This window comes from Nicotiana tabacum, chromosome 3, assembly GCF_000715075.1.
Source record: "Nicotiana tabacum cultivar K326 chromosome 3, ASM71507v2, whole genome shotgun sequence".
NCBI lineage: Eukaryota > Viridiplantae > Streptophyta > Magnoliopsida > Solanales > Solanaceae > Nicotiana > Nicotiana tabacum.
This window is the reverse complement of record NC_134082.1, coordinates 66,992,818-67,019,791: the sequence shown is the minus strand read 5'-3', so window position 1 is coordinate 67,019,791 and position 26,974 is coordinate 66,992,818. Positions and strand designations below refer to the sequence as shown.

General features: G+C 40.6%; 1 long non-coding RNA gene across 3 annotated transcripts in view; it reads left to right on the top strand.

Moving 5' to 3' along the window:
- The window catches only part of LOC107812419 (uncharacterized), a 31,596-nt gene extending 5,423 nt beyond the window's left edge, over window positions 1–26,173 (top strand). Inside the window, exon 4 of one of the 3 annotated variants that reach the window (XR_012707603.1) lies at window positions 25,923–26,173. This is a non-coding gene — a long non-coding RNA (uncharacterized LOC107812419). Of the gene's footprint in view, window positions 1–9,195; window positions 9,422–18,544; window positions 18,815–25,922 lie in introns of those variants that run through there. The other 2 variants (XR_012707602.1, XR_001654113.2) reach the window with 2 other exon arrangements.
- Window positions 26,174–26,974: the final 801 nt, after the last annotated feature.

The window sequence follows — 26,974 nt, the reverse complement described above, 5'->3', positions numbered from 1 at the left end:
CCGGAGGGGCCCCTTACGGCCCAAGATCTATATCAAGCCACCTCGTGGCATCATCAATCTGCACTCGGCCTCACATCGCTCAAGCCACCACGTGGCGTAAACAAGTATCTCAGGCCCTCGGCCTCATATCACTCAGTATATCCTCACATATGGCCCTCGACCTCACTCAGTCCGAAAATCATCACAAGCCCCTCGGGCATTAGTAAAACAGTAGTTCTCAGCCCAAAACATCATTTAAAATATCATTTAAGTCTCAAAACTGAGTAAAAATGGCTGAGTTTGTAAAACAGTAGATATCAACAGGACTGAGTTCAAGTAATGAGTCAAACAATGAGGAAATAGTGATAAAAATCCCCGAAGGGTTCAAATAATTGGCACGAAGCCCAAATATGGCAATCAGCCCAAATCAGGATGATAACAAATAAGTTTTAGGAAAATACGCAGTAAAATCATCAATCAGGACAGACCAAATCTCAATCCCCAGTAGTAAAAGACCCCACGCTCATCATCCAGCGCGTGTCTCACCTCAATATAGCACTACGATGTGCAATCCGGTGTTTCAAACCCTCAGAACATCATTTACAATTATTACTCACCTCAAGCTGGCCAAAACTCTAGCTTGCTATGCCCTTGCCTCTCAAATCGGCCTTCTCGCACGTCGAATCTGACCAAAACCACAACGAATACGGCACAATAGGCTAAGGGAACAATACTCAATTGAAGACAATCGAAAAATATCAAAAATCCCTAAATTGGCAAAACCCGAGCGCCAGGCCCACTTCTCGAAACTTAGAAATTTTCACATCATTAGATTTCTTATCACCCCACGAGTTCATACATACCAAAAGTTCTCAATTCCGACCTCAAATGGTCCTTCAAATCCCAATTCAAAAGTCCAATTTCTCAAGCCCTAGTTCTTAAGTTTTAGGCTTAGTTTTTTTCCATAATTTCTAGGTGGATTTCACAATATAATCGAGTTTCAGGTTCGAAAATCTTACCTCTAAACGTTTCTCCTTGAACCCCTCTTCGATTTCCTTCAAAAAGCTCTCAAAAGGCCAACTATGGAGTAAATGAGCTTCAAATTGTGGATGAAACAAATTAAAACATTCTGCCCAGGGGTTTTCGCATATGCGAACAAAAGCCCGCTTCTGTGGAACCGCATATGCGGCCCAAACAACCGCTTCTGCGGTCACTCACTTACTAGCCTAAACCGCATCTGCGATGGAAAATATCGCATCTGCGGCTTCGTAGATGCGGCCACCTTGACCGCTTCCGCGGAAACTGCTCACCATACCCACTCTCGCATCTGCGGCTCCCCTTCCGCATGTGCGGTACCGCACCTGCAGTCCCCAATCCGCAGGTGCGGAGATACCAGAAGCAGCAATATTAGCTACTGCAACAAGGTTCCAACCTCTCCATTAGCCATCTGGAATCACCCCGAGGCCCCCGGGACCTCAACCAAAAGCACAACATAACCCAATACTTTATTCAAACTTGTTCCAATCATCAAAACACCTCAAACAACATCAAATTACTCAAAACACATCGGATTTAAGCCTAATTGTTTTGAAAAATCTTCCAAAATACGCTTTCGATCAACATCCCAACCAAACCAGCTCCGAATGACCTGAAATTTTGCACACACATCCCAAATGACATAACAAAGCTATTGCAACTCTCAAAATTCCGTTCCGACCCTCGGATCAAAATCTCACCTACCAACCGGAAATCACCAAAATACTAGCTTCGCCAATTCAAGCTAAATTCTCCACCGGACCTCCAAAACCAATTTTGATCACGCTCCTAAGTCATAAATCACCCAACGAAGCTAACCAAATCATAAAAATTCCATTCCGAGCTCATATACAAATAAGTCAACTCTTGGTCAAACCTTTCAAATTCAAAGCTTTCAACTGAGACGGTTCTTTCAAATTCATACCAATCTCCACGAAAACCAAAACCAACGATTTACATCAGTCATAATACATCATACGAGGCAAGTCATGCCCGATAACGGGCGATCAAAGTGCAAAAGCTCAAAACGACTAGTCGGGTCGTTACATCCTCCCCCACTTAAATACACGTTCGTCCTCGAACATACCCAGAGTTGTTCTAAAAGCCAACCAATCACTGAATAACTTTACCATGCATATACCCGGGGGTGATCCCATGGTACCCTATCTCATATAGGTCCGATAACACATTGCAACTGAAATTACACAATTAAGTCTGCCCCATAAGCCATGGAACTGCATTTCCATTTCTGAAACCATCAATACGATCCAACCTCACACCTATACTCTAAATAGACCCGAACCAGCTGTAATAACCCATGCCTGCAACCTCGGGAGAAATCCCATGATATACCACATAACTCAAACACTCGTAGCGATAACTTCTATTCACAACAGCTGCCCATAACTACCGAATATTGGTAGAAAACCTCTTATCAACTAAAGTCTCATTCCAACACTTTCATATACTGCCAACGATAAATAAAATACGCACTAAACCATGACCATTTCTCAGGTCAACCATTCCTGAAGCTACTTCTCCCCTGACAAATACCATAGCAAATTTCTAAGCCGAACCTCGATCTTGTCCTTCCAACATGCTGAAATCGAATCCGTTCGTATTCATCAATGATCCCAACGATCTCCTCTAACCCAACACACCACTTTGGTGACATGACACATCAATAGAGTCCTAAGACACAACTAGCATAATACGCACACCAATAAGCAACGGTCCGAACATACTCAAATCATGAAAATGACTCAAATGAAAGAGCTGTACCTTAAGCTCACCCATACCACCACAACACAAGGCTGAGGACTCGTCTCACATCATAGAAATAGAACATCCAAAACTAACCCGCAAGGTCATATCTCCACACAGCTTCGCTACAAAATGCGCGATCCTATCCAAACACTGTGCCACATGAAACACCTCAAGTCACTATGCTCGAAATTGACAACCGCGCATAATATGACACCTGGAACAAAAACAATTCACTACACCCACGGCGAAACAAGGAACATATACCACGCAGACTCGATAGGACGTGGCCGATACGCCATCCACCGGGTAACACCCAATTACTTTTCCCGCTCGACTTCCACTATGAACCCCAATAGAACCGCACCATATGTGCCCATAACCAATAAATCATAATGTCTCGCAACATAGAAAGGCAACTCATAGATCTCCCCGGATCACCAGTAGACTCAACAATAGTCAAATCGACACATCCCTCAACAATGCAATTCAGAGCCAACCAAGCCGACTCAAGTTAGAACACGCATTCACATTGGCCTACCAGCGAACTCTTTATCAAGGGAAAACCTGAACCTATTTCTTTCAACTCCTTAACTCTGCCAGTGCCATAGGATACGGTTCCCGGCACCAAATCAATACCGAAATCGACAACCCTGCCCGGCGACATGCTCGGCTACAAGAAACACATCCGGAGAGTCCCTCAACACCGGAACTGAATCAGTGGTAGAATCCTCTACACTGACATCCATCACGAAGGCTCAATTAAGAAAGGCAATCCTTCCTAGCCGTTCGCTGGGTCTTTGAAATATAACCCACTCTACTAGAACATAATTCGCTGCACCTCGCCACTCAACCCATGGCATTTCCGGCATAGACCATAGCGTAATAGTCCAGGATAACCCAACACTGATACAACCAATCTAAACTCCAACATCACATCCAACATCTAACATACCAACAAAGAAAGATCCACTCAAGCCTCCAAATCCCGATAGTCGCTAAACAGTGCCGATACACATGATCCACAACCACAACATAACCTGAATATGAGAACTTCCATCTCCAAATCCACACGGCCCATGAATTACCATATCCGATCCCAATTTTTGCAATACTACCGAAGTACCATTAACTTAATCACATTGTCTTTTTTGAATCATATACCTTCGTCAAATCACCCCAATTAGCACTACCACTTCCTTAATCATCTGAAACTACTTGTGCTGCCTAAGAATTCATGACTTTCCATTCAGAACTAAACCGTAACCTTCCACACGCAATTGTCAATCCTCCACAACCTACCGCATATACCATACCATCTCAGGATAACATGAGAACTTCCTCTTCCTTTCTAGCCACAAACAACTACGTACTCAATTGGTCAAGTTTTTTCCATTGGTCCCAATCTAGAAGGAAAATCACTATACATCCCATGCTCCGCATGCCCATAGAAAATATACATCTCCAAACCGTGGTAAAAACCATCAAGAACTCTCCGATTTCCCTTTGCACAAATCAAACATGTCAGGACTGAATCCTTCTAACTCGATCAAGCTAAGAAAGCCATCAAAACCTAAGAGCATCGCCGCAAAATACCTGAAAGAACTTATTACCTCGAACACGCACTAGAAATTAATCATATCCATACTATACTGATTCGGTATACTATCAAGCTACTCCATCTATCTAACTTTCCTTCTGATTCATCTTCAACTTGATATTCTCTCTTACTGTAGCACCAAAATTTCTCATACTAGGATTACCACACGAGACCTAAGCATAAAACCACACTGTCTAAGACTTATAAGCCGCTGAATACTCTCTTAAATATTCCCAAAAGCACCACATTCGAAATACTTTGCTCTGAAGAACTTCCTGCAAATCTAAATCCGTTACCTCCTGATACTGATACATAGAATCCCACAATTAATATAGAAAACACCACAAGTCTTGACATCTTCCAATGAAACTTAGTTTCTAACCGCATATGCGATTTTGGAATACTAAATTGATATAGGCAGACTCTTGAACACATTAGAACCATTCTCGCAAGTCATCCACTAACAACTCAAGACATTCCGTGATTCTTACACACTTATGAAGCATACTATGTACCTTGTTAAGAATTTTTTTCCCCTTTACTCGAGCCATCCTCGGTCTTAATTCCCATAGGCCATAACTGATTCACCCGAATGCCTCAAACTAGAACCAACATAGCACCTAGCCGAGCAATTAACTAATCAACAGCAGACTCCCCCACTTGGCTCAAAGCCATAGATCAAAATACACTCGATAACTCATAACAGTTATACTCTATTGATGCCACAATACCCTAGTGGGATTAAGCTCAAACCCTATTGTAAGCTTGTGAAAACAAAGATCATCTAGTATTTTAAATCTTCTGCAAATCTCGTATTCATCCCCGCAACAGTTAAGCCCACTCTCTTAAGCGACCCGAAATTTCAAATTTCAACATGCACTTTTCACTTACACATGAGATCTTCTAACATACACATAAGGATCACACCACTTCAGAACACTCCGCAGGAGATAACCCACCTGCTTCGCCTCAATCTAACATTTCTGTATACCTTCCACCGTCATACACCTTACACAGTCACTTGGTCTTCCTGAGTCTGAACTCATACCGCAACATAAAATTTACTTCACTCTCAATTGGAAAACATGAAAAGATCCTTCACGCGCCCATAACTTAGAGCTATATTTCGAATTAAGATGGAATTCAAGCACCTAATAGTTCTTCTATCCTCCAGCCGGCCTTCCTCGTTACTTCCAAGTCGCATAGATACATCTCGCTGTACTAACATACACACCACATTGTTATCCAGCTGTCATTTCCACTAATAGGGGCAATACTGAATATATAAGTGCAACACGCTTGCTCACACAATCAGCACCTCGGTGCTCAAGCCATAGGAAAAGATCCATCCTCAAGTTCTCTAGACTGGCCCAACATTAAACTCACAGAGATCACATCTCGCCCCTCGATCAGGGAATCACAAGCCATCAAGGCACGTCTGATACTGAGCGCTCATACGTGCATGCGAACACGTGGAAGGAATTTCAGGAGTTACTTTTCAAGCTGGATCAAGGACGCACGATAAGAATTCAAGAATGTGAAAATTTTCCTAAAGGTTCTGCAACCTCTCGAGGATAAATACAGACGTCTCCATACCGATCCGCGAGACTCTACTAAACCTGCTCATGACTTGTGAGACCTATGTATCCTAGGCTCTGATACCAACTTGTCACGACCCAAACCCTGATCTGGTTGTGATGGCGCCTCTCGTGAAGACAAGGAAAGCCAACTAACCCATTTTGCCTTTTCAGAATAATTAATATTAATAAACAATTTTAGTATGATTAGATAACCACAAACTAAGCAAAATATTTCTTTATAAAGTGCGGAATACAGCCCAAACACAGTCCGATACCGGGGTGTCACAAGTCACGAGCATCTATTAGAGTATAAATACAACTACAAGGTCTGAAATGTACAAAACAGGACTGATGAACGAAAAGGGAGAAAAGCGGTGCTGCGAACGTTGGCAGCCACCTTGCTAAACTCCGATAACTCAACCTCCGATCAGCACAAAACCCGTTGCCGGGGGAATAAATACCTGCATCTGCACACGAGGTGCAGGAAGTAAAGTGAGTACTCCAACTTAGTGAGTAATAAAGGTAAATAACAACTGAGCAGTAAGTAATCACGTAAAGCAACCAACATGCTGTAAAGAAGCAGTGTAAAACCCTTTGAGAAAAGTAGTGAAGCTGTGAAATCTTTAGAAATATCTTAGCTCAGTTTAAACCTCTTTTGAAAATAACTTTTTCAATAATTACGCAATGATTGCAAAACAGTTAGTGCCGATAAGCACAGAAAATTCGCCCCTCGGGCACAAATACCACAGTATAACAGGTAAAATGACAAGTAAATATGAAAGAGGAACACATAAAAGTTCGCCCCTTGGGCAATATCTCAGAATAGTAGCAGCCCCTCGGGATACCTCACAATTACTCGTATCAGCCTCTCGGGCTCACTCTTAGAATAGAATCAGCCCCTCAGTCTCATTCTCAGATTAATGCGTACCCGCACTCACTGTGGGTGTGCAGACTCTAGAGGGGCCCCTTACGGCCCAAGCGCTATATCAAGCCACCTCGTGGCATCATCACTCGGCACTCGGCCTCACATCACTCGGCACTCGGCCTCACATCACTCAAGCCACCTCGTGGCGTAATCAAGTATCTCAGGCCCTCGGCCTCATATCACTCAGTATATCTTCATATATGGCCCTTGGCCTCACTCAGTCCGAAAATCATCACAAGCCCCTAGGGCATTAGTAAAACAGTAGTTCTCAGCCCAAAACATCATTTAAAATATCATTTAAGTCTCAAAACTGATTAAAAATGGCTGAGTTTGTAAAACAGTAGATATCAACAGGACTGAGTTCAAGTAATGAGTCAAAACAGTGAGGAAATAGTGATAAAAATCCACGAAAGATTCAAATAATTGGCACGAAACCCAAATATGGCAATCAACCTAAATCAGGATGATAACAAATAAGTTTCAGGCAAATACGCGGTAAAATCATCAATCGGGACGGACCAAGTCACAATCCCCAGTAGTAAAAGGCCCCATGCTCATCATCCAGCGCGTGTCTCACCTCAATATAGCACTACGATGTGTAATCTGGGGTTTCAAACACTCAAGACATCATTTACAATCATTACTCACCTCAAGCCAGCTAAAACTCTAGCTCGCTATGCCCTTGCCTCTCAAATCAGCCTTCTCGCTCGTCGAATCTGACCAAAACCACAATGAATACGTCAAAATAGGCTAAGGGAATAATACCCAATCGCAAACAATCGAAAAATATCCAAAATCTCGAAATTGGCAAAACCCGAGCCCCAGGCCCACTTCTCGAAACTCAGAAATTTTCACATCATTAGATTCCTTATCACCCCACGAGTTCATACATACCAAAAGTTCTCAATTCCGACCTCAAATGGTCCTTCAAATCACAATTCAAAAGTCCAATTTCTCAAGCCCTAGTTCTTAAGTTTTAGGCTTAGTTTTTTCCATGAATTTCTAGGTGGATTTCACAATATAATCGAGTTTCAGGTTCGAAAATCTTACCTCTAAACGTTTCTCCTTGAACCCCTCTTCGATTTCCTTCAAAAAGCTTTCAAAAAGGCCAACTATGGAGTAAATGAGCTTCAAATCGCGGATGAAACTAATTAAAACATTCTGCCCAGGGTTTTTCGCATTTGCGAACAAAAGCCCGCTTCTACGGAACCGCATATACAGCCCAAACAACCGTTCTGCGATCACTCACTTACTTGCCTAAATCGCATCTGCGATGGAAAATTTCGCATCTGTGGCTTCGCATCTGCGACCACCTTGACCGCTTCTGCGGAAACTGCTCACCACGCCCACTCTCGCATCTACGGCTCCCCTTCCGCATGTGCGGCACCGCACCTACGGTCCCCAATCTGCAGGTGCAGAGATACCAGAAGCAGCAATATTAGCTGCTGCAACAAGGTTCCAACCTCTCTGTTAGCCATCCGGAATCACCCCGAGGCCCCTAAGACCTCAACCAAAAGCACAACATAACCCAATACCTTATTCAAACTTGTTCCAATCATCAAAACACCTCAAACAACATCAAATTACTCAAAACACATCTGATTCAAGCCTAATGTTTTTGAAAAATCTTCCGAAATACGCTTTCGATCAAAAACCCAACCAAACCACCTCCGAATGACCTGAAATTTTGCACACACATCCCAAATGACATAACAAAGCTATTGCAACTTTCAGAAATCCGTTCCAACCCTCGGATCGAAATCTCACCTACCAACCGGAAATTGCCAAAATACTAACTTCGCCAATTCAAGCCAAATTCTACACCGGACCTCCAAAACCAATTCCGATCTCGCTCCTAAGTCATAAATCACCCAACGAAGCTAATGAAATCATAAAAATTCCGTTCCGAGCTCATATACAAATAAGTCAACTCTTGGTCAAACCTTTCAAATTCAAAGCTTTCAACCCTAGGGCTTTGTTCTAGCGGTAAGAGTGCAATATGTGATGTGCGAGTTAGACAATGTCTTTGGAAAGATGAAAATAGTATTTTGTAAACGTCTTTGTACACTCTTTTCCTTTCTTTCCCTAGTGTTCTGTGATCCATATGCTCATATTACTTCAAGCACATATTAACTTACTGACACTTTCTTTATCTAATTTTTTAGTATTATGAGCATATTAAAGTGACATGCTTCACTATTAATATATGGAACAACTGACTTATCTGGTCATAATTTCAAGCAAGCTTTAACTAGCCTAGAATTAAAGATTATTATATTTTATCTATTGACATAATTATTTTATAATTTTAGGTCATATAGTCTGATGTTCGATACTTTAGTGGGTGCAAGATTTCAATATGACGAAGAGTTGGAGAAATTATTTGAAGATTGTTATTCGTCAAGATTAGTTATATAATGACATTAGCTATTTACTTCAAACAATATAAGTTTATTTTTTAGGTACTGTGATATTAATATTTTGGATTAGTACTTCCTTTTGTTTGTTAAGATTTAACGAGATATACAATGATTTTATGAATTAATATTAATATTTATTTGCATTATTTTTTGGTCGAATGTAGTAGCTATTGTTAATGGTGGTTAAACTTACCGTTACAACTTGTGACTTTTAGCGCTAATTTTACAAGATATACCGGCTTAATACTAAAAGGATAAATTAAGACGTTTATATAGGGATATTGTAGCCATTATATTGCTATTAAAGATGACTTTTGCGGCAATTTAGTTGACTTTACTAGCCATTAAAATGGACGCTAAATGGGCATACTAATATATTTTTAGAAGAGATATTATTGCTATTCTAATTGCCACAAAACAATTACTGCTAAAGGTATGGACTTTTAGCGACAAATGTTTTGTATTTAGCAGCTATAAAAATGGATGGTAAAGGGGCATTATTAGCCAATTTAGAATGGGTTTAGCAACCATAACAATTGCCGCAAAATATTGCCGTTAAAGCAAATGAGTTTTAGCGGCAATAAGTCATACCTTTTACTAGCTTTTGTCAGAAACACCGCTAAAGGCTTTACCGACCCCGGCTTCAGCGGCTAAAGACCAATCGCCGGTAAATGATATAGCGGCAATTGTTATTGCCGCCAATGCTATTTTTTATTGCCGCTAAAGCCCATTTTTATTGTAGTGTAAAATCAAACGCGGATAATTTTTAAGCTTTCAAACGGTTTTATTGCCTCATTGCGCAAATAATTGAGAAATCATGCCAATAGGATTTATAATACCTATAAGCTGCAAATTCGTTGTTCTAAAACAACAGCACTTCCTGTACGCTCGGAATCAAAATCACATAGAAGCCATGTCTATAGAGCTTAATGACTCTAATTCGTCTTAATTCTAAAATTACCTACTACCTAATGTAAGAATCTGCCCGCATGCATTTGTTGCTTATATGTGGAGGTTAACTTGGGCCTTTAACCGTCATTATATGAAGTCCTTTTTGTTTTGAATGTCGCCTAGTTTTATCATTTTTTGAGCAGCCTAAGAAAATCTAGAACTATCCCAAATAGAGGTTCAAAGCCTCTTGGACCATAGGCATGGGACGGGTAGTACACACATATGGTACGATTTAGAATAGAATTAGAGCGCCTTTAAGTAAACAACTTTAACACAATAATCGGGTAGCAGGAGATGATAGTCTGTGCCCGCTGAATAATATGAGTAACCCATACCTTAAGGGAGTTACAAAGTATTATTTATGTTGAACGGAGTGTTCTTTTAGGCTAAAAAACTTAGGACCCCTTACGCACTTGTTATCTACCCTTAGTTGCTTATTATAGATTAACGTATAGTCATTAAGATTTGTACCAATGTGCTATAATAAAACTCTTCGATTTTATATTTTTGCATTCATTTGATCACCTAGCTTAATCTACATGTTTTTAAGTTCGGCCGGAACCTACAATTGTGGACCTCGAAGAGTGCCTAACACCTTCTCTTTGAGGTAATTTGAGCCCTTACCCGATCTTTGGTGGCGTTGACTAGTCAAATAGAGTTATTCGCAAATAGGTGCTCTAACACACCTTAAGAATCGTTAGGTGGCGAGTCTTCTCTTTTAATATCCATTTAAAAGAGTTGTCACACATCGAAGCCCGCTATCACAAGAAAAACGAGGCGTGGCAACATGGAAACTCTGCTGGGGATTTACTCTTAGGCTCTTACCATAATGAACTTGACTTTTGTGGATTACTTTCTTTCTTCACCTTTATTTGTTTAAATCTGCTATTACATGCACATCCCTTCCCCTCTTCACCTTTATTTATTTAAAATTTGTTATGACATGCACATCCCTTCCCCGTTCACCTTTATTTGCTATGATCACTCCTTATTTCTTTTCATCATGTCTAAAACTGCCATATCATGCCTCACCCATCCCTACTCCCTTACCTACTTTATTACATTCTTGCATATATTTCATGAACTAAACTGACTTCTTCCTTTTGTCTTTCTTATCTATGTTTTTACCTTACTATTGCATTTACTGCTTTTACATATTTATCATGCAAATACTTGGCAACGTGTTATTATATCTACATAAAGCACGCTCCACATGATACTCCACTCATACCAATTATCAACATAGCAGCGCTTGATGAGTATCCACGCTCTTCCAAAATTACCCTTTTAAAATCAGAAAGGCTTATTTGCGGTAGACTAGTCGATCAGCGGTGCAATCGATGGTCCCATGCCTTTCCCTCTCAAGTTGTCCACTTGGGAGTACTAGTCTAGGCCATTATAGAAACCTTACTCCAATATCAAATGTAAATGCATTATGTTAAACCTAGTACGAATTAGAACGTTAATGTAATAGCTCGCTAAGATAAGCCTTGTCCAAAGTCCGACAGGATTTCCATAATCCCAATGGACACCACCATGTTATGTGCATTACTTGGAGAAAATGTGCCAATATGTTGATCATTCTTGTGTAAGTGGTTTAATCTGGAGGGGGAAATGACTAACTTTATTTGTTTGTAGAACATAAAGCTCGAAGTCCCCAGGTTCAGAATGGTCCAAAACATCCTACCTCTGCTACTTGATTGGTGGAAAGACCTTGCACCTTGCGACAAGAATCATGTGAGAAGGGTGCTTGGTGACTTGCCAAATTTTCTTAACATCCGACCAAATAGGGCATTGAATGAGTCTGCTACCATGTTTTGGGACTAGAAAAGGGCTGTCTTCCGCTTTGGTGACATAGTAATGACTCCTCTCCTAGAAGAAATAGGAGGCTTTGCTAAGTTGTTGTGGGATAGTCCAGGATTACTAGTGCCAGAGAATCGCACCCCTCGCGGTTTTCTAAAGATGCTAGGTTTTAAGAAAAATGATGAGTTGCTTTGTTTAAAGAAATTATACGTCCCATTTGAATTTCTTTATGAGCGTTATGGGCATAGTAAGTCATATCGTCTTCATCATGAGGAACTCGCCATTACTTCTTTGGATTGGATGCACCGCCGGGTTTATGTGTTCATCGTCTACTTCTTGGGGTTGTTAATATTTCCAATGAAAGGGGGAAAGATTCATACCCGTTTAGCCATGGTTGCCAGGACTTTGATGGAGGGAATCAAAGGACAAAATTATACTATCATCCCTATGACCTTAGCTAAAATGTACCGGTTCAAGTAAAATGTTAGAACATTTTCAAAAGGGAGAATATCGTCAAGAGCTTCTGCGATAACCGTTGAATAGCTACATTGCTTAGATCGGTTCAAGTAGGGATACATACACTTCAAAGGTTGTAATTTGTTGCTGCAAGTTTGGCTGTTAGAACATTTTCAAAAGGGAGAATATCGTCAAGAACTTCTGCGATAACCGTTGAATAGCTACATAGCTTGCCATCATCCAAAGAAAATGACATTTATCCTAGACAGGTTTGCACAGCCTGGAAATGCAATAAGTTGGGTGCGTTTCTTCAGCAATCTGACGGATGAGAAGGTACATTGGATGTTTGAATGGTTCCCTAGTAGCGTTTTCATCATCAGATCAAGAGAGACTACTCATCTGGTATTGATCAGGTTGGGGGGAATCTATCCTTATGCTCCTATAAGTGTAATGAGACAAGAAGGAAGAAAACAATTCATACCTCTGTTTTCCAATATGGTCCAATATAAAGCATATTTTAAAGGGGACGTCATTCCATTCAAGTTCGAAGCACAACATACGTGGAACCAGAAGATCATTGTGGAAAAATAAACAATTGAGTCAGACAGGTATCATGCCGGTAATGTGTGCTTCTACTCATCATGGTTGGTAGATGATATAGCAGGAGACGTCAAGCCGGGAGTCAATCTAAAAAACAAGATCATAGATGATGCTACTGAGGCACAGGTCAAGTATAAGAGGCTACACAAAAGGGTTTTCGAGTCTGAAGCTAGGCATCTGGAAAAACACAAAGTGGACATGAATGCAATAGACGAATTGAAGGAAATTGCCACTAAGTCAACAAAGAGATTGGAATATCTAGAACAAGGATTGATGGAGTTTGAAGGGAAGATGAGAAAGAGGCTTTCGGATTGTCAAAACACGGATGGCAATGAAGGAGGGCATCTAGCGAAGGCTTACTTATTATTAGATATGCGCGATCTAGGGAACCTGATTGATGGAGTCAAGAGAGCCAAGCACGGAGAAGGTCCTTCTGGGACCAAATAGATTAGGAAATGATGTTCTTTACTGTTTTCTAGCTTCGTTTTAGATTTTGATTGTAATAAGACCAAATGCCATTAGTAACTTTATCATTATTGTCGATTTAGTAAGGGTTTGAATCATTTTTGCATTAATGAAATAATGCAATTATTGGCATCAATTTTCTCCAAGTCTATTATCACTTAGGCCTACCTCGGGCACAACAAGGTCCCCCAAATTAGGATGCGAATTTATTGCATGACTTTGCGAAACATGTTTAATACCGCAAGCATTATTTCAATATCTCTTACTAACTTGGTTACCTTTTTGCTTTTTCTTTCTTTTGATTATTCCTATTCCCCAAGGTTGGTTCATGCATACTGGCATCGTCAGCATATCACACTAGATCCAGAGGTCCTCCTCCTCCTCCTTCACCAAGCGATCCTAAAGGAAAAATCAAAGGGAAAGGGAAAAATGATGATTTTAGTGGTATCAGGAAGGACAACGCTACTATGGCGGAGAACGTTAAAACTTCAGATGGCCGAAGCACTCCGGTACAGAATGAACTGGTCTTACGTTTGGAATAGAAAATCCTAGAGCTACAAGGAGAACTTGAGCATGTCCGAAACTTGAAAACCCTTTCTCTCACCCTCAATGTCCCTGATATTAACCAACAAAATCCAACTACCCAAAACCAAGCACCACCCCAAAACACACAAAACCAAGTTCCACCGCCGAATCCTCCTGTACTACACCAGTACCCCGCACCTCCTAGAACCTTAACACTCCACCAATACCTACTCCTCAATAACACCACCATAATCCAACTCAATACTCACAAACCACCACTTATCATACTCTCCAGAATGCACACCTACCCCTGATCCCCAAAACTCAACGAATGACCACCCTTATGCCCAGATTCCCGGAGTTTATCAAAGAAATTCCATATATGTTGAAAATCTACCCCACACCCTGCAACAAAACCTATATATACCTTAATCAACCGAGAAATGCCTGCTTATTAAGAACATGGCGGAAGAACTCAAGAAGCTCACTGGTAGAGTTTAGAGTGTCGAAGGTGGTAAAGGCATTGAAGGTTTGAACTGTAAGGACTTGTGCAGTCAGCCATATATGGAACTACCGAATGGTTACAAACCTCCCAAGTTTGAAATGTTCGATGGAACTGGTGATCTGAAAGTATATCCAAGGACATATTGTGACAAACTTGTAGGATTGGGCAAAGATGAACGAATCCGCATGAAACTATTCATGTGAAGCCTCACAGGAGATGCGTTGTCTTGGTATATCAGTCAAGATCCAAAGAAGTGGGTTAGTTGGGTAAGCATGGCGTCAAACTTCATGGACAGATTCAGGTTCATCATAGAAAATGCACCAAATGTTTTCTATATTCAAAATTTCAAGAAGAAACCAATAGAAATCTTCTGTGAGTATGCTACTCGGTAGAGATCTGAAGCTGTGAAAGTAAGGCCAACACTTGAAGAAGAACAAATGAATAAGTTCTTAATCAGAGCTCAAGACCCGTTGTACTATGAAAGGCTGATGGTTATTATAAACCACAAATTCTCCGACATCATCAAGCTGTGAGATAGAATAGAAGAAGGGATTAAGAGTGGAATGGTGACAAATTTTGAGGCACTACAGGACATAAATAAAGCCTTGCAATTGGGAAGTACCTCGAAGAAGAAAGAAGTAGGTGTTGTGATGGTAGCCCAGGGTCCTGAGTCTCCTCTCATATACCAAACACCTTCACCCACATACCAGCCTGTAACGACCCGACCGGTCGTTTTGAGCTCCGGTGCGTCATTCAGCAGTTTGAGGCCATGATCGGCTTCATTTCAGGTATGTTGACTTGTGTGTATGGTCAGAATTAAAATTCAGGAAGTTTGGAGTCAAATCTAAATGGAAATTCTCATTTTGAAAGCTTAAAATTAAGGAAATGAACTAGGATTGGAATTTTGAGTAAACGACATCGAAATTGGGATCCGAAGGTTCCAGCAGGTTCGTATGATGATTTCGGACTTGGGCGTATGCCCGGATCGGATTTTGGATAACCCGGGAGCATTTTGGCGCCTATTGTGGAAGATAGCATTTTAGAAGAAATTGCATCAGTTTGGTTTAAAATGCATTTCAGTGTTATTGATGTCCGTTTGGGATTCCGAGATTGGGAGTAGATCCGTATGGTGACTCTGGATTTGGGAGCATGATCGGAAGTGAATTCGGAGGTCCGTAGGTCATTTTGGAGCCGTTCGGCTAAAGAGGGAAAATTGAAGGTTTTTGAGAAAATTTGGTCGGAAGTGGAAATTTTGATATCGGATTCGAAATGCGAATTTTATGGTTTGGATAGCTTCGTTAGGTTATTTGAGACTTAGGAGTGTGTCCGGAATATTTTTGTGTTGAAATATATGAATTATGTGAAATATTTGAAGAATTTTGATATTTAATATTGTTAAAGTTGACTTTGGTCAACATTTTTGGTAAAAGGACCCGGGCCCGTGTATTTTCGATCTTGAAAGGTCCATAGAAAAATATGGGAGTTGAACGTATTTCCGGAATCGAATTCCGAGGTCCCACGCCCGAGAAATGATTTTTTTTGTGAAATTGTTTTCTGAAAATGTTTAAGGAAAATGAAAATGAAATTTGATCAGAAAGTAATGGTATCGGGCTCGTATTATGGTTCCGACGCCCGGTACAGGTCATATATGTTGGTTAAGCGCTTCCTATAAAGTTTGGTTACAAACGGACGTTGTTTGACGGGTTTCGGCCTTAAATTGGAAAATTTGAAAGTTAATGAAATTTGAAAGAATTCTTGGATTTAAGGCTCAAATCATTGATTTTGATGTTATTTTGGCGATTTGATCGCTCGAGCAAGTTTGTGTGATGTTTTAGAGTCAGTGTTCATATTTGGTTTGGAGCCACGAGGGATCGGGAGTGTTTCGGAGGTGTCTCGGAGTGATTTCGGACTTGGGAAAAATTGCAGAAAATTGCAGAAAATTGCAGAAATTCTCCTGCGAGTAGTCCAGTTTAGAAGCTCATATCGTGTAATATATAAGAAATCAGAAAAAGTGCAAAACACAAAAGTTATAGTTCATATATTCTAGTTTTTGGAAAGTTAAACCATTCGTGATTTGGATATCATCTCAGAAAGTTACGATGGATCGAAAAGGGCTGCTGGAGCAATTTCGGCAGAATTTACGATGTACTTTAGAAGCTCATATCTCGGGATATATAAAGTGTTATGTGGTGTACAAACTATCGAATTAAAGATCTTTGAGTCTAGTTTCTAAATATTCAAACCGTTTGTCATTTGGATATTTATACAAGACGTTATGGGTGTTTAAACAGAAGGTATCCGACAAGGAACAATTTTAATAGGATGTACAACTTGTAGAGCACAAGTGCAAGGTACAACTCGACGAAGCACAGACAGTTTTTTTTATACACGGATTTAGCTCACTTTTCTTCATTTCTTCAAAGTATGGACGATTTTTGGGGAGCTTCAAGAGGGGATTTTCATCATCAATGTGAAGGTAAGTTATCCCCACCTATTTTGAGTTAAATACATCAATTATGTATGGATTTGAGCATGAAAATTGTAGAAAAATTGAGGATTTAGGCCTAGGGATTTGAAAATAAGATTTGGTGATTTGAGGGGTCAAATGAACTCCGATTTTGGTAAATTTTATATGTACGGACTCGTGGCGAGACGAGGAATCCGGTGATGTGACTTTCGTAATTTTTTGAGAAGTGGGCCCGGGGCTCGGGTTTTGCTAATTTCGGGATTTTCGATATTTTTCGAGTCTTTTCGATTGGGTTATATTCCCTTAGCCTATTGTGACGTATTCGTTGTGGTTTTGACTAGATTCGACGTGCGAAGAGGTCGATTTAAGAGGAAAGGGCATTGCGGACTAGTCTACGGCCGGTTAGAGGTGAGTAATAGATGTAAATGCTGTTCTGAGGGCTTGAAACCCCAGACTTTCACATCGTAACGCTATATTGAGGCGTGACACACACTTCATGGCGAGTGCGGGGTCAGATACTATTGGAGATTGCGACTTGGTCCATCCCGTGTGATGTTTATACTATACTGGTGATTTATACACATACTTCATTGATATTACGGGGCTTGATGCCATGTTTGGGGCCTTGTGCCGATTTGTAAAATCCTTCGAGGATTGATATTACTGCTTAGCATGATTTGCATATCATTTAATTTCAGTCCAAGGTTTTAAATGCTGTTTTGCAAAGTCAGCCATAATTCTAAGTGTTGAAAACTTAAATGATATTTTTAAAAGTATTCCGGGCTGGGAACTTCTGTTTTGTAAATGCCCAAGGGGCTTATTATATTATTTTCTGGACTGATTATAAAGTGACTTGAAACAGTGGTAACAATGACACTGTGTGATATACTTGAAATAGTGGTAACAATGACACTGTGTGATATACTTGAAATAGTGGTAACAATGACACTGTGTGATATACTTGAAATAAGTGGTAACAATGACACTGTGTGATATACTTGAAACAGTGGTAACAATGACACTGTGTGATATACTTGAAATAGTGGTAACAATGACACTGGATGATATACTTGAACAGTGGCAACAATGGCACTGTATGATATAAATTGGTCAGGTAACAATGGCTGACCGGTCAGGTAACAATGACTGACCAAGATATTGCGCTTGGGCTGTAGGAGCCCCTCCGGAGTCTGTACACACCCCCAGTGAGCGCCGTCGACGATAAATAAATATGGATGGCTCGGGCTGCACGCCGCAGTGGGTACTTGAATGTACCATCATATGCATTGCATTGCATTCATGGATTTCTATTTATACTGTTGTTTAGCTACTCAGTTCCATATGTTGCTGTATATTTGGATTTTAGATTACTTTGTGTATTTACTAGATTTTCTTATCTTCGGACTGTAGTTACTTTTATTACTCACTGGGTCGGAGTACTCACTTTACTCCCTGCACCTTGTGTGCAGATCCAAGGCAGTCTCAGGCTCAGTAGATCCAGTTGATTAGCAGATCCAGCTTCTGGGAGTATCGAGGTAGCTGCACGGCGTTCGCAACCATTGATCTTCTCCCTCCTATCCTATCTCTTTATTTCTGCATTATCAGACTTTGGATATACCATGTATTAGGATGATATTCTGTATTCTAGAGGCTCAAATTCGTGACACCGGGTCCTAGTGAGATTATATTGTGTATTTTGTTAAATTCTTCAGTACTTTGATCTTGCTTAATTGATATTTCTTTCCGCTATTTTTGATAAATTGGGTTAAGTGTTGAATAATGGTCGGGCTTGCCTAGTAGTGTGTTGGGCGCCATCACGACCGGGATTTGGGTCGTGACAAGTTGGTATCAGAGCCTAGGTTACTTGGTCTCGCGAGTCATGAGCCGGTTTAGTAGAGTCTCGCGGATCGGTACGGAGACGTCTGTACTTATCCTCGAGAGGCTGCCGAACCTTTAGGAAAACTTCACATTCTTGAATTCTTATCGTGCGTCCTTGATTCAGCTTGAAAAGAAACTTTTGAAATTCCTTCCGCGTGATCGTATGCACCAACGGGCGCTCAGTATCAGATGTGTCTCGATAGCTTTGATTCCCCGATCGAGGGGCGAGGTGTAATCTCTGTGAGTTTGAAGTTAGACCAGTCTAGAGGACTTGAGGCCAAATCTTTGCCAATGGCTTGAGCACCGAGGTGCTAATTTTGTGAGCAAGTGTTTTAAAGTCATATGTTCATTATTGTCCTTGTTAGTCGGAATGGCGGTTGGATATCCACGTGATGAGTATGTTAGTGTTGCGAGGTGTATTTGTATGACTTGGTAGTGGCGAAGAAGCCTACTGGATAGTAGATGAACTGTTAAGTGATTCGTTTCTTATTGTGATCTGTTGAGTAGCCCGAGTTATGGGCGCGTGAAGAATTTTTTTTCGTGTCTCCTAGTTAGATAAGTCTGGGAGTTGAGATCGCTTCCGTAAATGTATTATGACGAAATCGTTGAGTCAAGGAGACCACCTTGAAGGTTGAAAATATTAAAGAAAGAATATGTTCATACTTGGTTGAATAGCCTAATAATGGAGGGTTAAAGGGTATTTTCTATGTGTTATGATTCAAATAGGTGCAACGCATGTCCATGTATCAATTTAGATTTATGTAATTGATATGCATTGTGATGCTTTGTCAAGTTGTGGATGTGTTGTTAGAATGGTTTTGGTGATTCTCTGGCAGGTGGATAGGACCAATTACAAAGGAGGCTCTGCCGAAATTTTTGAAAAATTTAGGACTTAGTAAAAAAAAATAAAAAAAATTGGTCGCCTAGAGAGTGGGCTTAACTGTTGTGTGAGTAAATGCAAGAATTGCAGAAGAGTTAAAATTCCAGATGATTCGTGTTTCCACGAGCTTATGATGGAGTGAGTTTAATCTCACCATGATATTACGACAGCAATAGAGTATATGTGTTGTGATCTATGGCTTCGAGCCAAGTTGGGGAGCTTGCTGTTGATTAGCTGATTGCACGGTTTATTACCTGCGTGAATTCTAGTTATTGGCGTATTGGTGGGTTATTGCAGCTACGAAAAAAGACCATGAGTGGTAATTTGAGTAAATGAATTGTTGGATGCATGCTATGGTTAGCCTTATTGGCTCATATTTATACTTGAGGGAAGATTCATGATTTATGCCTCGTATAGGTGCAGGCTTCGAGGAAAGTGATTTCATTGGGTGCTTTATCGAGATGGTATTCATATGTTATAAAATTCAGTAGAGTTGGTTGCATTAGGGGCCAAGTCAGAGCTGGGTGGCTCTCAATAGCGGTCCTAGTGAATTCGAGAGGCAAAGTGTGGTGCCTGATGATTCTGAGTCTATAAGTACAGTTAAGAGTCAAGCTTTTGAAGCAGCTTATGAAGAAAGACACATAATGTTCTATGATGTTTTGACTTGCGGTGTAGCATTGAGAGACATGAAATGGTCATGGTTTTTGAGACAGCATGGTCTCATGATTTAAGGTCACTCGGGGTGAGTGCGTTGGAATAAGTTAGGTGTTGAAGGGAGATATTATTATTTCTAAGGCAATCAAGGATAAACTGGAAGGAAGTAGATTGATTAGCCATAGTTGAGTTGGCATATTGGTGTCAGTGATCGGTTCGTTCAGTGTGATCGAGTTGTGCATGTGATTTGTGGCGGTGCGTGTGAGGCTTGTCGGCCGTAGTGATTGATGTTATTCTGAATCATTCTTCTGTTAGGGCCTGTTATGAGTAGGCGGATCCCGGAAAGGGTTATGGCGGCTTGGACCACTACTTAGAGATTGGCATATTCGACGGTTATGAGAATTCGCCTGTATGTTGCTATAGTTCTCCTGAAGTGAGTTAAATGGAAGGTCTTATGTGATAAAGTATTAGCCTATCGGCGGTTCAAGAGTTGTGATGGAAATCATGTCTATCGTATAATTGCACGTGAGGTGCAGTAAGTGGTATGGAATTTGAAGTAAGGACCAAGGTTGCAGTTTGGTCAATGACTGTAATGTCACGATCTCGGATGAGCAGTATATGAGTTTTAGTGTTTCGAGTAAGATGGGTATTGACGTCAGTATCACCTGAGGTTGGTGTTCTGTGAGAAAGGCTTTGCATCCTGGTTAGTGATTCTTGATCGCTTTTCAGCGTTAGTGCAGCTGGTGGTTTGGATGTGCAGACCCGTTAATTATTTCGGAAGATGGCGGGAGCTTGTCCCACAGGAATATTGTATAAGTGTGACATGTAGTCACTTGATTAATTAGAAATTTAAACCAAGTATGAGGATTTTGGTAATATCATCCATTTGAGAATTTATGCCTGGAGGGCACTCTATTTATTGGGTTATGGACCTGTGAAAGATTATTGGCTTAGCTTGGCATGATCAGGATCGACTTGAGGTCGGTGGATAGATTTAAATGTGAAAGTGAGCCTTACGTCAGGCCAGTTGTGTTTATTTCAGCAATGCGCTCTTTATGAAAGGATAGTCACAGTCTTATTTCGTGGTCAGCTAATTTATGTAAAGATATATTGCGCCGTATGAGTTGTAAGACGACTTGATAAATTCCTTTTGTGTTGAGGTTCCGCTCAACGGTGATATTATATGAGCAAGATGGCTCTTGAGACTTAGATTATGTATCACACCTCAGTTGTGCTTGAGTTTGTAGCCTATAGAGCTATATGTTTCCTTGGGAATGGTATTATGCACCTTAGTGTGTTTATGACCGATATCCGGTGTTTTGATGTGATGAGCTTTTCAGCTCAACATATATCTCCTTATGTGAGTTCTATATGTGGATCGGGTGGCACACCGCCATGGGTATGTTGTTTGGATCGGGTTGCACGCCGCAACAATGCGATGTTCAGTTCAGTGCCCATATTTGCTTTTGTGTGTTCTGTTTCCCTATTTTCTGAGGAAGTCTATGTTAGTGTGCGAGTTGAGTAGTTCCTTCTAGAGTTCGCCTTCCTTTTGTATCGCGTTCGAATTGATAGCATACTGGCACATTGTGGCGTCTTGTGGGATTTTTGATTATGTCTGAGGTAGCTTATTGCCTGATCAGTTCGTACTGGATGAGACGAGGTTACTAGATTTGGGGTCAGTGCAAACTGATTATATGAAGTATATTATAGAGCAAAGATCATTCTTTGGTTTGGGACAAGGTAATGGAACTTGTCAGTAGTGTAGATCAAATGAATTGTTGATTCAGTAGTTGGTTGTGAATTTCGACACATCTCTTCAGTCGTATCGGTGTAAAAAAAATAATAATAAAATAAACTAGAGCAAGACCTGTGTAGATCATGAGATGCAATGGGAGCATCAGATTCATGGAATTCCGACTATTATGTTTAAAGAATGTTATTGTGGTTATATGAGTAAAGTGATGCAAAGTGTGAATTCAGCAAAGTTATGCAGTCATGTTTGGGTACAACGTGTGGAGATTGATATGGTGGTCGTATGATGGAAACCGGCTTAGGAGGGAAATTCAGGATGTTGGAATTGGGCCTAATGGCTTATTTGCTTGAATAAATAAGTATATCTACAGAATTATCGAGCTAATGTGCTCAACGGAGTAATGGTAGCATGGGAAGGTGCATGATATGTTAAACAAGTTATTTCAGACTACTTCAGTGTAGTTCTCAGCACGTTCGAGGACGAACGTATGTTTAAGTGGGGGAGATTGTAACGACCTGACCGGTCGTTTTGAGCTCCGGCGCGTCATTCAGCAGTTTGAGGTCATGAGCGGCTTCATCTTAGGTATATTGAATTGTGTGTATGGTCAGAATTAAAATTCAGGAAGTTTGGAGTCAAATCTAAATGGAAATTCTCATTTTGAAAGCTTAAAATTGAAGAAATGAACTAGGATTGGAATTTTGAGTAAACGACCTCGGAATTGGGATCCGAAGGTTCCAGCAGGTTCGTATGATGATTTCGGACTTGGGTGTATGCCCGGATCGGGTTTTGGATAACGCGGGAGCATTTTGGCGTATATTGTGGAAGATAGCATTTTAGAAGAAATTGCATCAGTTTGGTTTAAAATGCATTTAAGTGTTATTGATGTCCGTTTGGGATTCCGAGACTGGGAGTAGCTTCGTATGGTGACTCTGGATTTGGGAGCGCGATCAGAAGTGAATTCGGAGGTCTGTAGGTCATTTTGGAGCCGTTCGGCTAAAGAGGGAAAATTGAAGGGTTTTGAGAAAATTTGGCCGGAAGTGGAAATTTTGATATCGGATTCGAAATGCGAATTTTATGGTTTGGATAGCTTCATTAAGTTATTTGGGACTTAGGAGTGTGTCCGGAATATTTTTGTGTTGAAATATATGAATTATGTGAAAAATTTGAAGAATTTTGATATTTAATATTGTTAAAGTTGACTTTGGTCAACATTTATGGTAAACGGACCCGGACCTGTGAATTTTCTGTCTTGAAAGGTCCATAGAAAAATATGGGAGTTGAACGTGTTTCCGGAATCGAATTCCGAGGTCCCAGGCCCGAGAAATGAATTTTTTCGTGAAATTATTTTCTGAAAATGTTTAAGGAAAATGAAAATGAAATTTGATCAGAAAGTAATGGTATCGGGCTCGTATTTTGGTTCCGACGCCCGGTACAGGTCATATATGTTGGTTAAGAGCTTCCTGTAAAGTTTGGTTACAAACGGACGTTGTTTGACGGGTTTCGGCCTTAAATTAGAAAATTTGAAAGTTAATGAAATTTGAAAGAATTCTTGGATTTAAGGCTCAAATCATTGATTTTGATGTTATTTTGGCGATTTGATCGCTCGAGAAAGTTTGTGTGATGTTTTAGAGTCAGTGTTCATATTTGGTTAGGAGCCCCGAGGGCTCGGGAGTGTTTTGGAGGTGTCTCGGAGTGATTTCGGACTTGGGAAAAATTGCAGAAAATTGCAGAAATTCTGCTGCGAGTAGTCCAGTTTGGAAGCTCATATCTTGTAATTTATAAGAAATCTGAAAAAGTGCAAAACACAAAAGTTGTACCCCATATATTCTAGTTTTCGGAAACTTAAACCATTCGCGATTTAGATATCATCTCAGAAAGTTACGATGGATCGAAAAGGGCTGCTGGAGCAATTTCGGCAGAATTTACGATGCACTTTAGAAGCTCATATCTCGGGATATATAAAGAGTTATGTGGTGTACAACCTATCGAATTAAAGATCTTTGAGTCTAGTTTCTAAATCTTCAAACCGTTTGTCATTTGGATATTTATACAAGACGTTATGTGTGTTTAAACAGAAGGTATCCGACAAGGAACAATTTTAATAGGATGTACAACTTGTATAGCACAAGTGCAAGGTACAACTCGCGAAGCACATGCAGATTCTTTTATACACTGATTTAGCTCACTTTTCTTCATTTCTTCAAAGTATGGACGATTTTTGGGGAGCTTCAAGAGAAGATTTTCATAATCAATGTGAAGGTAAGTTATCCCTACCTATTTTGAGTTAAGTACATCAATTATGTATGGATTTGAGCATGAAAATTGTAGAAAAAATGAGGATTTAGGCCTAGGGATTTGAAAATAAGATTTGGTGATTTGAGGGGTCAAATGAACTCCGATTTTGGTAAATTTTATATGTACGGACTCGTGGCGACACGAGACATCCGGTGATGTGACTTTCGTAATTTTTCGAGAAGTGGGCCCGGGGCTCGGGTTTTGCTAATTTTGGGATTTTCGACATTTTTCGAGTCTTTTCGATTGGGTTATATTCCCTTAGCCTATTGTGACGTATTCGTTGTGGTTTTGAGTAGATTCGACGCGCGAAGAGGTCGATTCAAGAGGAAAGGGCATTGCGGACTAGTCTACGGCCGGTTAGAAGTGAGTAATAGATGTAAATGCTGTTCTGAGGGTTTGAAACCCCGGACTTTCACATCATAACGCTATATTGAGGCGTGACACGCACTCCATGGCGAGTGCGGGGTCGGATACTATTGGGGATTGTGACTTGCTCCATCCCGTGTGATGTTTATACTATACTAGTGATTTATACACATACTTCATTGATATTACGGGGCTTGATGCCATGTTTGGGGCCTTGTGCTGATTTGTAAAATCCTTCGAGGATTGATATTACTGCTTAGCATGATTTGCATATCATTTAATTTCAGTCCAAGGTTTTAAATGCTATTTTGCAAACTCAGCCATAATTCTAAGTGTTGAAAACTTAAATGATATTTTTAAATGTATTCCGGGCTGGGAACTTCTGTTTTGTAAATGCCCATGGGGCTTATTATATTATTTTCTGGACTGATTATAAAGTGACTTGAAACAGTGGTAACAATGACACTGTGTGATATACTTGAAATAGTGGTAACAATAACACTGTGTGATATACTTGAAACAGTGGTAACAATGACACTGTGTGATATACTTGAAACGGTGGTAACAATGACACTGTGTGATATACTTGAAATAGTGGTAACAATGACACTGGATGATATACTTGAACAGTGGCAACAATGGCACTGTATGATATAAATTGGTCAGGTAACAATGGCTGACCGGTCAGGTAACAATGACTGACCAAGATATTGCGCTTGGGCTGTAGGAGCCCCTCCGGAGTCTGTACACACCCCCAGTGAGCGCTGTCGACCATAAATAAATATGGATGGCTCGGGCTGCACGCCGTAGTAGGTACTGGAATGTACCATCATATGCATTGCATTGCATTCATGGATTTCTATTTATACTGTTGTTTAGCTGCTCAGTTCCATATGTTGCTGTATATTTGGATTTTAGCTTACTTTGTGTATTTACTGGATTTTCTTATCTTCGGACTGTAGTTACTTTTATTACTCACTGAGTTGGAGTACTCACTTTACTCCCTGCACCTTGTGTGCAGATCCAAGGCAGTCTCAGGCTCAGTAGATCCAGTTGATCAGTAGATCCAGCTTCTGGGAGTATCGAGGTAGCTGCACGGCGTTCGCCGCCATTGATCTTCTCCCTCCTATCCTATCTCTTTATTTCCGCATTATCAGACTTTGTATATACCATGTATTAGGATGATATTCTGTATTCTAGAGGCTCAAATTCGTGACACCGGGTCCTAGTGAGATTATATTGTGTATTTTGTTAAATTCTTCAGTACTTTAATCTTGCTTAATTGATATTTCTTTCCGCTATTTTTGATAAATTGGGTTAAGTGTTGAATAATGGTCGGGCTTGCCTGGTAGTGTGTTGGGCGCCATCACGACCGGGATTTGGGTCGTGACACAGCCTTCACCCCCAGATACCAACAACCTGCTACCACCTACCACGCTTATAACACCCAACCCGTATATTATCACTTACCACCATCCACCTGCCAAAATTACCAAAAACCATGACCAAACTTCGACCGCAGACCACCTAGACAATACACCCTAATTGCTTAACCCATAGACCAACTATACGAGAGACTGAAGGCTGCTAGTTATGTCACTCCCATTCCTGCCGTTGCTATGGGGAATTCTTCTCAGCGGATTAACCCCAGCAAAACATGTGCCTATCATTCAGGCATGAAGGGTCATACCATTGATGAGTGTCGCACACTGAAAGACAAAATTCAGACATTAATCGCACTAAGGTCATACAGACAAAAGAAGCTACACCAAATATTCATAACAATCCTCTCCTGGACCACAGAGGTGAGGGAGTGAGCGTGATAGAGACTGATAAGGAATGGGATCCGGAGGGGTCAATCAAAATCATTCGAGAGGGAGATGATCCTAAAACATCTCCGGTCACCCTCACACCCGTTGTGGTACAAACCCAACACCGTTTGAAGTTGATGTAACTACACCCTTCATTATTATGGTAGCTCCCACACCATCTTACAAGTCTGATTCTATCCCATGGGATTATGTTGTGGAAGCAAGGAGAAAAGGAAAAGAAAAAATAGAGGAAACAGGTGCA